This window comes from Cherax quadricarinatus, chromosome 32 (genome assembly GCF_038502225.1).
Source record: "Cherax quadricarinatus isolate ZL_2023a chromosome 32, ASM3850222v1, whole genome shotgun sequence".
In the NCBI taxonomy this organism is placed as follows: domain Eukaryota; kingdom Metazoa; phylum Arthropoda; class Malacostraca; order Decapoda; family Parastacidae; genus Cherax; species Cherax quadricarinatus.
Genome location: NC_091323.1, coordinates 4121483 through 4136020, shown reverse-complemented (window position 1 = coordinate 4136020; position 14538 = coordinate 4121483). Strand labels below are relative to the sequence as shown.

Here is a 14538-nt window from a genome sequence, read left to right as displayed (position 1 = left end):
TAATTGACCAGTTTTACATATTCGGCAAGACATATATATATATATATATATATATATATATATATATATATTTTTTTTTTTATTTTTTTTTATTATCACACCGGCCGATTCCCACCAAGGCAGGGTGGCCCGAAAAAGAAAAACTTTCACCATCATTCACTCCATCACTGTCTTGCCAGAAGGGTGCTTTACACTACAGTTTTTAAACTGCAACATTAACACCCCTCCTTCAGAGTGCAGGCACTGTACTTCCCATCTCCAGGACTCAAGTCCGGCCTGCCGGTTTCCCTGAATCCCTTCATAAATGTTACTTTGCTCACACTCCAACAGCACGTCAAGTATTAAAAACCATTTGTCTCCATTCACTCCTATCAAACACGCTCACGCATGCCTGCTGGAAGTCCAAGCCCCTCGCACACAAAACCTCCTTTACCCCCTCCCTCCAACCCTTCCTAGGCCGACCCCTACCCCGCCTTCCTTCCACTACAGACTGATACACTCTTGAAGTCATTCTGTTTCGCTCCATTCTCTCTACATGTCCGAACCACCTCAACAACCCTTCCTCAGCCCTCTGGACAACAGTTTTGGTAATCCCGCACCTCCTCCTAACTTCCAAACTACGAATTCTCTGCATTATATTCACACCACACATTGCCCTCAGACATGACATCTCCACTGCCTCCAGCCTTCTCCTCGCTGCAACATTCATCACCCACGCTTCACACCCATATAAGAGCGTTGGTAAAACTATACTCTCATACATTCCCCTCTTTGCCTCCAAGGACAAAGTTCTTTGTTTCCACAGACTCCTAAGTGCACCACTCACTCTTTTTCCCTCATCAATTCTATGATTCACCTCATCTTTCATAGACCCATCCGCTGACACGTCCACTCCCAAATATCTGAATACGTTCACCTCCTCCATACTCTCTCCCTCCAATCTGATATTCAATCTTTCATCACCTAATCTTTTTGTTATCCTCATAACCTTACTCTTTCCTGTATTCACCTTTAATTTTCTTCTTTTGCACACCCTACCAAATTCATCCACCAATCTCTGCAACTTCTCTTCAGAATCTCCCAAGAGCACAGTGTCATCAGCAAAGAGCAGCTGTGACAACTCCCACTTTGTGTGTGATTCTTTATCTTTTAACTCCACGCCTCTTGCCAAAACCCTCGCATTTACTTCTCTTACAACCCCATCTATAAATATATTAAACAACCACGGTGACATCACACATCCTTGTCTAAGGCCTACTTTTACTGGGAAAAAATTTCCCTCTTTCCTACATACTCTAACTTGAGCCTCACTATCCTCGTAAAAACTCTTCACTGCTTTCAGTAACCTACCTCCTACACCATACACTTGCAACATCTGCCACATTGCCCCCCTATCCACCCTGTCATACGCCTTTTCCAAATCCATAAATGCCACAAAGACCTCTTTAGCCTTATCTAAATACTGTTCACTTATATGTTTCACTGTAAACACCTGGTCCACACACCCCCTACCTTTCCTAAAGCCTCCTTGTTCATCTGCTATCCTATTCTCCGTCTTACTCTTAATTCTTTCAATTATAACTCTACCATACACTTTACCAGGTACACTCAACAGACTTATCCCCCTATAATTTTTGCACTCTCTTTTATCCCCTTTGCCTTTATACAAAGGAACTATGCATGCTCTCTGCCAATCCCTAGGTACCTTACCCTCTTCCATACATTTATTAAATAATTGCACCAACCACTCCAAAACTATATCCCCACCTGCTTTTAACATTTCTATCTTTATCCCATCAATCCCGGCTGCCTTACCCCCTTTCATTTTACCTACTGCCTCACGAACTTCCCCCACACTCACAACTGGCTCTTCCTCACTCCTACAAGATGTTATTCCTCCTTGCCCTATACACGAAATCACAGCTTCCCTATCTTCATCAACATTTAACAATTCCTCAAAATATTCCTTCCATCTTCCCAATACCTCTAACTCTCCATTTAATAACTCTCCTCTCCTATTTTTAACTGACAAATCCATTTGTTCTCTAGGCTTTCTTAACTTGTTAATCTCACTCCAAAACTTTTTCTTATTTTCAACAAAATTTGTTGATAACATCTCACCCACTCTCTCATTTGCTCTCTTTTTACATTGCTTCACCACTCTCTTAACTTCTCTCTTTTTCTCCATATACTCTTCCCTCCTTGCATCACTTCTACTTTGTAAAAACTTCTCATATGCTAACTTTTTCTCCCTTACTACTCTCTTTACATCATCATTCCACCAATCGCTCCTCTTCCCTCCTGCACCCACTTTCCTGTAACCACAAACTTCTGCTGAACACTCTAACACTACATTTTTAAACCTACCCCATACCTCTTCGACCCCATTGCCTATGCTCTCATTAGCCCATCTATCCTCCAATAGCTGTTTATATCTTACCCTAACTGCCTCCTCTTTTAGTTTATAAACCTTCACCTCTCTCTTCCCTGATGCTTCTATTCTCCTTGTATCCCATCTACCTTTTACTCTCAGTATAGCTACAACTAGAAAGTGATCTGATATATCTGTGGCCCCTCTATAAACATGTACATCCTGAAGTCTACTCAACAGTCTTTTATCTACCAATACATAATCCAACAAACTACTGTCATTTCGCCCTACATCATATCGTGTATACTTATTTATCCTCTTTTTCTTAAAATATGTATTACCTATAACTAAACCCCTTTCTATACAAAGTTCAATCAAAGGGCTCCCATTATCATTTACACCTGGCACCCCAAACTTACCTACCACACCCTCTCTAAAAGTTTCTCCTACTTTAGCATTCAAGTCCCCTACCACAATTACTCTCTCACTTGGTTCAAAGGCTCCTATACATTCACTTAACATCTCCCAAAATCTCTCTCTCTCCTCTGCATTCCTCTCTTCTCCAGGTGCATACACGCTTATTATGACCCACTTCTCGCATCCAACCTTTACTTTAATCCACATAATTCTTGAATTTACACATTCATATTCTCTTTTCTCCTTCCATAACTGATCATTTAACATTACTGCTACCCCTTCCTTTGCTCTAACTCTCTCAGATACTCCAGATTTAATCCCATTTATTTCCCCCCACTGAAACTCTCCTACCCCCTTCAGCTTTGTTTCGCTTAGGGCCAGGACATCCAACTTCTTTTCATTCATAACATCAGCAATCATCTGTTTCTTGTCATCCGCACTACATCCACGCACATTTAAGCAACCCAGTTTTATAAAGTTTTTCTTCTTCTCTTTTTTAGTAATTGTATACAGGAGAAGGGGTTACTAGCCCATTGCTCCCGGCATTTTAGTCGCCTCATACGACACGCATGGCTTACGGAGGAAAGATTCTTTTCCACTTCCCCATGGACAATAGAAGAAATAAAAAAGAACAAGAGCTATTTAGAAAAAAGAGAAAAACCTAGATGTATGTATATATATATATGCATGTGCGTGTCTGTGAAGTGTGACCAAAGTGTAAGTAGGAGTAGCAAGATATCCCTGTTATCTTAGCGTGTTTATGAGACAGAAAAAGAAACCAGCAATCCTACCATCATGCAAAACAGTTACAGGTTTTTGTTTCACAGTCATCTGGCAGGTCGGTAGTACTTCCCTGGGTGGTTGCTGTCTACCAACCTACATACATATATATATATATATATGTATGTATATGTAATCATAAATGTGATAGTTATTACGATCAAAGTGGTAAAAGTCTTTAAGGTTAAAACAACATAAGCATAGCAGTAGAAGAGGACAAGATTCAAATCCTCTGTTTGTTCATGTGAGAGATTTTAACCATTCAATTGAGTTTCAAAATGTTGAGAAAGTTGCATCAAGCAAGTCCATGGTCGACACGAATGTAATAGAATCATGATTAAGTCATTTTGAAAATAATATGAATATTTTATTGAATATAAATTGGATTCATTTATAATTAATAAAATTTTGGAAGAATTTAAGGTACATTAGACAATTTTTTGGGTAGAATATAAGTTGTTTCATGGATCACTGACTACCTACCTACCTCATCATAAAGTCAGGTGTTGTTGGGGGCGGCAGTGTAGTGTAGTCTCGTCCTCATATGCCTTCATGCTAATTAACCTTTTATTTTTATAGTTCCTTGATAATGCGAGAAGTCACGAAACCGCTTGGAATTTCAATATTTTTTCACAGTGGTTGTTATGTATATATATAATATATATATATATATATATATATATATATATATATATATATATATATATATATATATATATATATATATATATATATCTCCAGATGGGGTCCACCTCTGGTGTAAATTGTGGGACCCACAGCCTCGGAGAAGTGGATAAAAAGGCTTCAAGGAAGCATATTTGGATTTCTTTCTGAAGCCGTTTGAATATTCCACTTCCCCTACCACCCCATCTTTTCATTCTTTTTTACCAATAGGTATATTTTATTACAGAATATGGTATAAAACGTTTGAGATACTTTGTTGATATAAAGATGGCATATACAGTACATGATATGTGAGAGATACATGTCTAGTGCATATTGTTACGTATTTGTCACTGATTATAATGCGAAAATCTCATCCAGCTTCTCAGAGCTGGGGCGCATGCCCAAAATACAGCAGGCATTACCCCTCTGAACAGCAGTGCTGAGTTGCTGGAACACAAAACTAGCTTCCCTGGGATCCCCAGTTACCTTGATGAGTCTTTTACCTAGCTTCATAAGGAAATTAGATGCACTCTTTCCCCATGAGCCAAGGGTCTCTGAGCCTATGGGAACAAACGTATAATGATGGACAAGTTCTTCATATTTTTCTAGACTTTTGGGACTCTCTGAAGCTGGCAGCTGCCCTTCCTTCCTCCCTGGTGTATTGGAGATAGGTATCAGCCAAGGTAGATGCACATGTATAGTCCCACACCACCTGCTTCCCATCTGTCCAGGCTTGAAGTGTGATGCTATCTGGACGCTTCTGGCTGCCATCAGATCTGCATAGTTGGGGTGGTTTCCTTACTGCTGGGCATCCGGCTGTTGTGAGGCTCCTCTTGATAATGTTGTTAACCTCCTCGTGCCTTGCAATCTTTCCCTCGGATTTACGGTACACAAAACCATGGTACCCGAATCAGTCTGCTGCTTCACTGCCACAAATACACCTGTGTTCGGCGAGAATAGGGGGCGGCAAGTCGAAGGGCAACACCAATGCAGATGGTCTGTGGATCGAGGCGTGTGCCAAGGCTGGAGTTGGAAACAGCCAACAGAAAATACCCAGCATGAGGAGCTCTCACTACCAGGAGGCGGGCTCTATCCTTCCCTGACACGCTCTGAAGCACTTTTGAGGCTATTTTCTCCACTATCGGGCCATCCCAGTGCGACTGTTTGTAGTTGTTGGGGGGAGCAGGTCTGGTTTCAGAGCCCGTTAGATTATCCCGGGTCATGGCTCCTTCAATGAACTTTTGGTCCTGGACTCTAATCTTGTCCCAAAGATGTTCAGGGAGAATCGCTGCTACAAGCCCTCTAGATGCAACGCACGAGGGCAGAAAAGCAGGTAGCGCAATCTGTGATGACTTGCGGACACCAATGCCTCCTAGTCTCACTGGAAGTGTAAGTTGGTTCCACTCCCCGTCTTCTAGAATAAGGTTAAGTACTTTCGTAAAAATCTGCCTCAGGACACTGTCATATTCATGCAGTATAGGGTTATCATATGAAGGTGCACATCTTAGGAAATATGTCAACCTGGGCAGACTCAAGCACTTTGTGAGAAGGTACAAGGCATCGTGGGTGTCCAGATTGCCTATACCAAAACATAAATGTTCTATTTAAACAGTCATAAAAATTAAAATATCTAATGGTCACAAATAAACCTGGAAACTTTACACTTTCTAATCTAACTTTTATCAAAATTAAAGTTTTATGATCACGAATGAAATACATTATTGTGTTGAACCATAAGCCAGCATAAGGCCTCAGTCATATGACCGAAAGCTCTAGTGGCCGGTTATCACATGACTAAGACCCGCATCGTGAAGTACTTGCCCTGTTTTCTGACGAATATTACCAAACCTAACCTGTTTACCCCAGCCTGTGTATATTCATATATCACTCTTCATGGGAAAAGTTGAATGATAGCTCTAGGCCTTTCGTATTGCAATTAACACAGGATCTTGCAATGTTGCAGGAAAGAAGTGGTCCAAGCAAATACGATAACAGGCATCACCTTTGCTGGAATGAGGCTGGAGGCAGGAAGTGACCCCAGGCATGCCAATACCCATAGCCAGAAACACTGAATATTATAGCATTAGGATACAGCCAGCCCACAATCACTGATATTGTTGAAGTAACCTAACGAACGTGACATGGAAATTATAAAACATTTGGTCAGACTACATGATATAAATGACTTTATATACCAAATACAGATAGATCTTGTAACTGTCTTATGCATTTATCGTTCCTTTGCAAAACGGATTCTACAATATTTCATTCAAACCAAGAAGCACATTGGAAAATGACTCTTGCTTCTGACCATTTTGCTGAGTTACTGCAGGCTCTAATGAGGCTGAAAATTTTGTTAGCCATGTGCAGTACGTATCTAATAACAGTGTTGTGATATCCTAACATCTAGAAGTTCGCCATTCTGTCCCACTTATAAGTTACTGCAGGTATTGCAACAAATTCTTTAGACACCACCAACACACTGAGGAGAATTCCTTTCCAGAATGCTTCAAAAATGCGTAAATTCATGAGAACTACTTGTATATTAAATCTTTCAAGGGCATTTAGCAAGGGAGAGGAATTCTCATTGTAAGAGAGAACCAGCACATTCTTGATCTGATGTGTTATCCTAGGCTGAGATCTATAAGTTTTCCTAGCTATCCAGCAAAGGCACTTCCTGTGGTCATATTTGCTTGGACTTCTTTTGCAACATTGCAAGTTCCTGATGTATTGATTGCAACACGAAAGGCTTAGAGCTATCATTCATCTCCCCCCCCCAACCATCTTGTACCACCTGTTCATGATTTTCGTGCATCACTTTTCATATGTGTACACTGAAGGTAACCATCCATGCAAACGTTGAGACATACACACTCAGTAACTTCCTTAAGTGCACCCTTCTAGTGATGTATTCAACAAGGTGCTGGAAACATTTCTTAGAGATCCTGGTCCATGTTGACTCGATAACATCGCACAGTTGTTGTAGATTTATCAGTTGCACATTCATACTGTGAATCTCCCAGTCTACCACATCCCAAAGGTTTATGCCAAATTCTGAGCTTACAGTCTGCATGTCACAGCAGAAATCGATATTCGTCAGACCAGGTGACGTCTTTCTAGTCTTCAGCTGTAGCATCAGTTTCATGTTCTCAGCAGACAGGAGTGGAATTTGTTGTATTCCGTTTGCTGTAGTCCATCTACTTCAAGGTTCGATGTGTTGTGCATTCAGAGATGCTGTTCTGCTTACCACTGTTGTAACGCATGGTTATCTGAATTGCTGTCACCTTCCTGTCAGCTTGAACCAGTCTGGCCATTCTCCTATGACCTCTTATCAATATGGCGTTTTTGCCCACAGTACTGCCACTCACTGGAAAATGGGTTTTTCATACCATTCTCTGTAAAGTACAGTAGCTCGATTGTAGCGATCCCTGGTATGGCTGTAAAAACATTAGGACATGTTTCCATAAGACATCTACTGTCCATGTTCACCTATCAGTAAAATGGGTATCTGGGTGTTAGTCGAATGGTGTGGGTCACAGCCTGGGACAAAATTGACATAATTTGTCCGAAATTGTCTGCATAGCAGGCGGCTTTCTATATAGTAGTATGTCAATGATGTCACGAGGCTTGTATACCTTGTACATGTGCTTGTAAAAATAGATATTATTATTATTATTATTATTATTATTATTATTATTATTATTATTATTATTATTATTGTAAACTGTTATGAGTGAAAATCCCAGATCATCAGTTTCTAATATATTCAAAATACCCAGTCTGACGCCAACAATCATTCCATGGTCAAAGTCATTTCTTCCCCGTTGCAGTTTTCAATCGGAACAACAAGTGAACCCCTTGACCATGTCTGCAAGCTTTTAGGTACTGAGGTGCTGCCAAGTGAATGGCTGATTACATATTTTGCATTAACGTGCAGGTGTGTACCAGGAGTATACCAGGAGGGTGTTCCGGAGGTAACGCCCCCGCGGCCCGGTCCATGACCAGGCCTCATGGTGGATCAGGGCCTGATCAACCAGGCTGTTACTGCTCACTGCACAAATACCGATGTACGAACCCCACCCGGGCTGGTCGGGTGCTGACTTAAGGTGCCTGTCTACTCTTTAAGCCTGGATACTGGTAATCCTCTTTATGTATGCTGGGAGGTAGTTGAACAGTCTTAGGCTCTTAATACTTGTTTTGTTTTCAATTAGTATACTCATGACACCCCTGCCATTCATTAGGGAGATGATGCACCTCCCCTGCCGAGTATTTTACTATCCTTGGGAGTGATTTTCGTGTGTAGATATGTTACTAATCTTTTAACATTTTTTCTCACCTGACGAAGTCGCCACTGAGCGTAAATTGATGATAGTGATAATATGAATGATTATATGAATAAGATAATCAGGAATGACATTGATAAACTGGGTTTTAACATGATTAGTCTACATAGAATTTAGGTTAGGTGAAGATTTTTTGTTTTTTAAATGAAGAAGGCAGACTGGGAACATTTAGCATTTTCTGGAGGCGAATTTTAGAATCATTTTAGGATCATTTTAGGATCATTTATTTGCATGGAGCTCTTGAATATGTTGGAGTCCCCAAAAAAAAAACACTTGTTTCTTGCACTGTGTGTGTGTTCTGTTGCAGTTCCTCAGAAAGAGTCCGAACAAAAGAGTTGAAGGTTTGTAAGGTGAACATATTGAGACTTTTGAACAGCAGGCGTGTGTTGTCTGCAACCCGAATGGGTGATTATTGTAATAGTTAATTTTTGCTGAGTTCAAATCGGTTGTTGGTGGTTTGCTGTTGTGGACCTTCAAGCACAGAAACCATAAATGAGGAAATGATAGATTAGCGAGTAATATTGATTTGGATAGAATGGCCAAAGATTTGGGAATTTTCTTCAGATATCTGTGATAATACAAGGGTTTGAAGGCTACTGGACAGTTATCAAACAATATTTGTTGATAATAACAAAGAAAAGTATTTGTAACGACTGGACCAAGAAGTGACCCCATTCCTACACCATCACTCTGAGAATAAAGGTTCACCTGGAAGTAAATACTGAGGATGAACATACAGTTTCAGAAATAAATAACAAAAAGGCACAATACCGTGACTGGAACGATACACAAATAACCCGCACATAAAAGAGAGAAGCTTACGACGACGTTTCGGTCCGACTTGGACCATTGACAGTGTGACTTTGTCAATGGTCCAAGTCGGACCGAAACGTCGTCGTAAGCTTCTCTCTTTTATGTGCGGGTTATTTGTGTACAGTTTCAGAAAGTTTAGGAAGAATTTTCCATTCCAAACTATAGCAACGTACATTATGAGGGGTAAATTTAGCCATTAACATATTCATAGTTTCTTTCAAAGGAATATTTGTAAATAATAAATTTGTCTCTGCTAGTCATGCAAACTAACTGAAGTTCAACGCAACTATTTCTTTTACAAATTCAAGGAATTATTTTTGTGCAATTAAGCTTTGTAAATGCGGAAAAATAAGGGTAGTAAAAATTTGGCAAGATTATGATTAGAAGTTTCAATAGAAAATATTGATGAACCTGTTGGACAGTCTAGTTACTGCATTTTTAGAAAAAAAAATTTATTACTCCTAGTCAAGAACGAGCTACGAATAATTCATAACATATTTTCTCAAAATTTCTCTTCAATATTGCATGTGTGAATGTGCTCGCCTATTTGCACTCGCCTATTTGTTGTTGCAGGGGTCAGTTCATAGTTCCTGGTCCTTCCTCTTCGCTGGTGTGTGTGTGTGTGTGTGTGTGTGTGTGTGTGTGTGTGTGTGTGTGTGCGCCCGTGCGAGTGTGTGCTAACCTATATGTGTGGCTTCAGGGGTCAATTTATAGCTCCTCGCCCCATCTCTTCACTGGTCACTACTAGGTCCACTCTTTTCTCGCTCCAAGAGCTTATCGTACCTCATCTTAAAAGTATGAGTTGATCCTGCATCTACTACATCGCTCTACAGATTGTTTCACCTCCTGACCATTCTAAGTTAGAAGAAATACTTCCTAACCATCCCTATGATTTATGTGAGTAGTTAACTTCCAGTTGTGTCCCTTTGTTCCTGTATCCCATCTCTGAAACATTCTGGCCCGATCCACCTTGGCCTCCTGCTATTCTGTGGTGGGCTGTACATCTCTGCAATCACCACCATGGGATCCCTCAGTCTGAAGAATACCTACAATATAGTCTCTTGCTTCCTTTCTTTCTCCGTCTTCCAACTCCTCAAATTTTTACTGCTCTTTGATAAGCAGTGCAAGTCCTCCACCCCCTATATTCCCTCTTTCCTCAGGATCTGATATTCAATTGGAAAGATTTCATCTGTTATTATTCCGATGAGCTTGGTTTCTGTGAGTGTTATGATGTCCAGGAATGCTTTCAATGTTTTTTTTTCCTGCCATTCCTCACATTTATTCGTTATTTCATCTGGATTTGTGTACAATACCTTCAGCTTCTTTTCCAAAACTTTATTTTGGGGAGGTCGTAGGGGCTGGGAGAGTGGGAGACCAGGCAGGATACTATGGGAGGCTGCTGTGTAGTTGGGGGTTGTGATTGGGGGTGGGGACTGTGAGTATGAAGCGTGGTTTCTTTTGGGTTACTTCAGTTGTGGGTTCTGTGGGTGGTAGTGCATGCTGCTCCTCCCGACTCTGTCCCCTCCTGACTCTAGCCATGTTTCTCTTTCTTGCCTCTTTCGTCTTTGTATCCTCTCAGTTTCTGTCGTTCCGTTCACGTTCTGACGCTGTCTAGATACACCTGCTGGTATTTTGTTTCCTGTAGCCATGGTTTCCGCTGCAGTATCCTGTTTTGCACCGTTTCTCTCTCGAAAATCAATCAGAATGGCTGATTTCTTCCTCTCGACTATACCACTATTCTCTGAAAATTTATCAGCTCGGTCATGTCCTCCTCTCCTGTTTATTTGATGATATTCTCGTCTTCATATGTTTTCCCTTCGGTCTCCTGAAGTCTATGAATAAAACTTGACCTCTCCCTCTCCTCTTCCCATTGATTTTACTCTGTATTTCTGAGTCCTATTTAAACACAGCCATTGCTGCCTTCTTCATTTTCTGGATCTTCCGGTGACTTGATAGCGCCTCTGAAGGGGGACTGTCCTTTTCTCTATTTGCAACCCCCTTACTGCCATCCCTGAGCCCAACAGCATGTCACTATCATTCCTTGTCATTTCCTGGTGGCTTAATAGGGCCTCCACTTAGGACTTAATTCCTTCCTTTCCTTCGATAGTCTCATTGGATATTGGTGTACCTGCTCCTGATGCCATGCCTTTTCTGGTCTTTGATTCTATATCTTGATTCAGCAATTTCAGTTCATCTTCTAGGCTGTGTGTCCCAGCTTCTGCAACTTCGGCTCACAGCTCCTACTTCTTGCTCTCTGCATAGATCATCTTTTCAATTTGAGTGATAAGTTTACCTGGCTTACTTTCCCATTCCTGTTCCATCCTCTTCAGACAAGTCTTACAGTTTCCCTGGGTCTTTGTAATTCCCTATGGGGTCCCATATTTTCTTTATATGTTAGTTTCTGCAGTGTGTTTGGGTTGTATAAGTGTTGTGTGTGTGTGTGTGTGTGTGTATGTGTGTGTGTGTGTGTGTACACGTGTGTGTACTAATCTAATTGTACTCACCTAATTGTAGTTGCATGGTTCGAGCCACAGCTCCTGACCCCGCCTCTTTATTGTTCGCTACAAGGTCACTATCCCTGCTCCGTGAACTTTATCATACTCTTCTTAAAGCTAAGTTGAAGAATTGAGACACTTATGCAACATATAGGAATCTTTATTGAAGAAACGGTTCGCCACACAGTGACTTCATCAGTCTTATACAAAGCAGGAAGGTATAAGGCAAGAAGGAGTTTGACGTAATCAGTCCCACAGCCTGGAATCGATGTGTTCAGTCCATCAATGTAGAAAGTACAGCACAGGGCCGTAGCAGTGGCTTATATAAGACGGATGAAGCCACTGTGTGGCGAAACATTTCTTCAGTGAAGATTCCCATATGTTGCATAAGTGTCTTAATTCTTCAACTTGTCGGTTTTCAAAACTATTCATCACACAAAAGCTACGTATGGATCTTGCCTCCACTACATCACTTCTTAGACTATTCTACTTCCTGACAACTCTGTGACTGAAGAAATACTTCCTAACATCCCTATAACTCATCTGAGTCTTCAACTTCCAAATGTGACCCCTTGTTGTCGTGTCCCATCTCTGGAACATTCCGTCTCTGTCCACCTTGTCGATTCCTTTCAGTATTTTATATGTCGTTATCATATCACCCCTGTCCTGTCCTCCAGTGTCGTCTGGCCGATTTCCCTTAACCTCTCCTCGTAGGATATGCCCCTTAGCTCTGAGACTAGCCTCGTTGCAAACCTTTGCACTTTGCACGTGCTTGACCAGGTCTGGGTTTCAAACTGATGCTGCATACTCCAATACGGGCATTACATGGTGTACAGGGTTGGAATGCTATTATCAGGTTTGCTCAAGTCCTATATGCTGCAGCAGTTTTTTGGTTGATATGCGTCTCAGGAGATGTGCTCGGTATTATTCTCACCTCAAGATCCTTTTCCTTGAGTGAGGTTTGTAGTCTTTGGCCCCTGTCTGCGGTCTTTTTTGCCCTTCCCTAATCTTCATGATTTTGAACTTGATGGGGCTGAACTTTGTGTGTGTACTCGCCTAGTTGTGGTTCTAGTGTGGTTGCAGGTGTGTGTGTGTGTGTGTGTGTGTGTGAGAGAGAGAGAGAGTGAATGTGTGTGCGTGCACGCATGAGTGTATGTGCATACATGTGCGTGTTAGTGGTAAACCTCTTTCAATACTCCTTTGTCTTGTGTGCCTGACTACAGAACATACATAACGATTTCCTTCCAACTGGTAATTTAACGCTTGATGAAGCTATTTTGTCCCATCCTCCCCCTTCCCCGTTCCTCCTATCCACCAGTGTCGTGAGGTCGAATTCCCTTAACTACTTCTGGTAGAACATGCCTCATAGCTCCAGGAATATTCTCGTTGCAAACTTTTGAACTTTCTCTAGTTTCGTGACGTGCTTGGTCAGGTGTGGGTTCCACACTCACGCTGTATACTCCAATATGGGCTTGACGTACACAATTGTTTATGTAGTAACCTAAATAAAATGATCCTGGCTCCTAAATGGCTGCTCAGTCTGCTGTCCAGGGGCATTTAAATTACACTAAAAACACAGCAACTCTAGGGCCAGCATACACTCCTACAAATTAAGAAGCATGAGTGCAAATAATTAATGTTGTATAAGGAAGGACACAAAAACTCACCTATACAAAAATATATATAATAATAAGTAACTTATATACAACTTAAAATCTGCGCCAAAAATGCACCACACTCCAGATCACATTAGCTCACTAGCACACTGATACTAGTGAGTTAAACAAGATACAGTATATATAAGCAGCGAGGTTTCAAGACATCCCCCTTCCTTTCTTCCTGCCGGCTACTCAGCCTACAGTTAATATATTAAATACTCTCCAAAACACAGGCCCTCGCACACACACACTAGGGCTTTACAAATAAATGAGAGTACCAAAACAAATAAAATAGTATACACTACAAAAACCTACCCAACACCACATACTCGCACTGCTACATCTTACTTCCTCTGCTGTGTGTAACCTACTGCCTAAACACACCTCATCTGCTCCTGTCCTGGCCACTCTGATTGTGACAGGAATAAAACGCATCCTCTTTCAGGGAATGCACGTCCGCTTTCAGTTCAGTCCCGGTACTATTGAGCATTATTTTATAAAATATTTTTCTGTAGAACACTGCATAATAAGTGTACAGGGTCCTGAACGATTCCTTACTGAGATGTCGGAATGCTGTTCTTAGGTTCGCTAGTCGCCCATATGCTGCAGCTGTTATTTGGTTGATGTGCGCCTCAGGAGATGTGCTCGGTATTTTACACACTCCGAGATCCTTTTCCTTGGGTGAGGTTTTTAGCCTTTGTCCCCCCTAGACTGTACTCTGTCTGTGGTCTTCTTTGCCCTTCCCCGATCTTCATGACTTTCCAGGAACGAGGTTGATGGACCAGGCCTGCAGCCTATCCAGATCCCTCTGTAGTCCTGCCTGGCCCTTCTCCTCCTCATTAACTTTGCATCATCTGCTAACAGGGTCAATTCTGAGTCTATTCCTTTCATCATCCACAAATACCAGAAAGATCACCGGTCCTAGAACTGACCCCTGTGGAACCCCGCTCGTCAAAGGCGCCCACTGTGACACCTCATCACGTACCATAACTCGC

The 14538-nt window shown here is 41.4% G+C and overlaps 1 protein-coding gene across 4 annotated transcripts in view; it reads left to right on the top strand.

Annotated features, from left to right (window-relative positions):
- LOC128690340 (uncharacterized) overlaps positions 1-14538 on the top strand; it is a 316053-nt gene that overhangs the window by 83985 nt on the left and 217530 nt on the right. Inside the window, exon 1 of one of the 4 annotated variants that reach the window (XM_070090423.1) lies at positions 8176-8340. The exons of the other annotated variants lie outside the window; for them this stretch is intronic. The gene's annotated coding sequence lies outside the window, so the exon portion shown is untranslated. Of the gene's footprint in view, positions 1-8175; positions 8341-14538 lie in introns of those variants that run through there. 4 annotated transcript variants of the gene reach the window in all.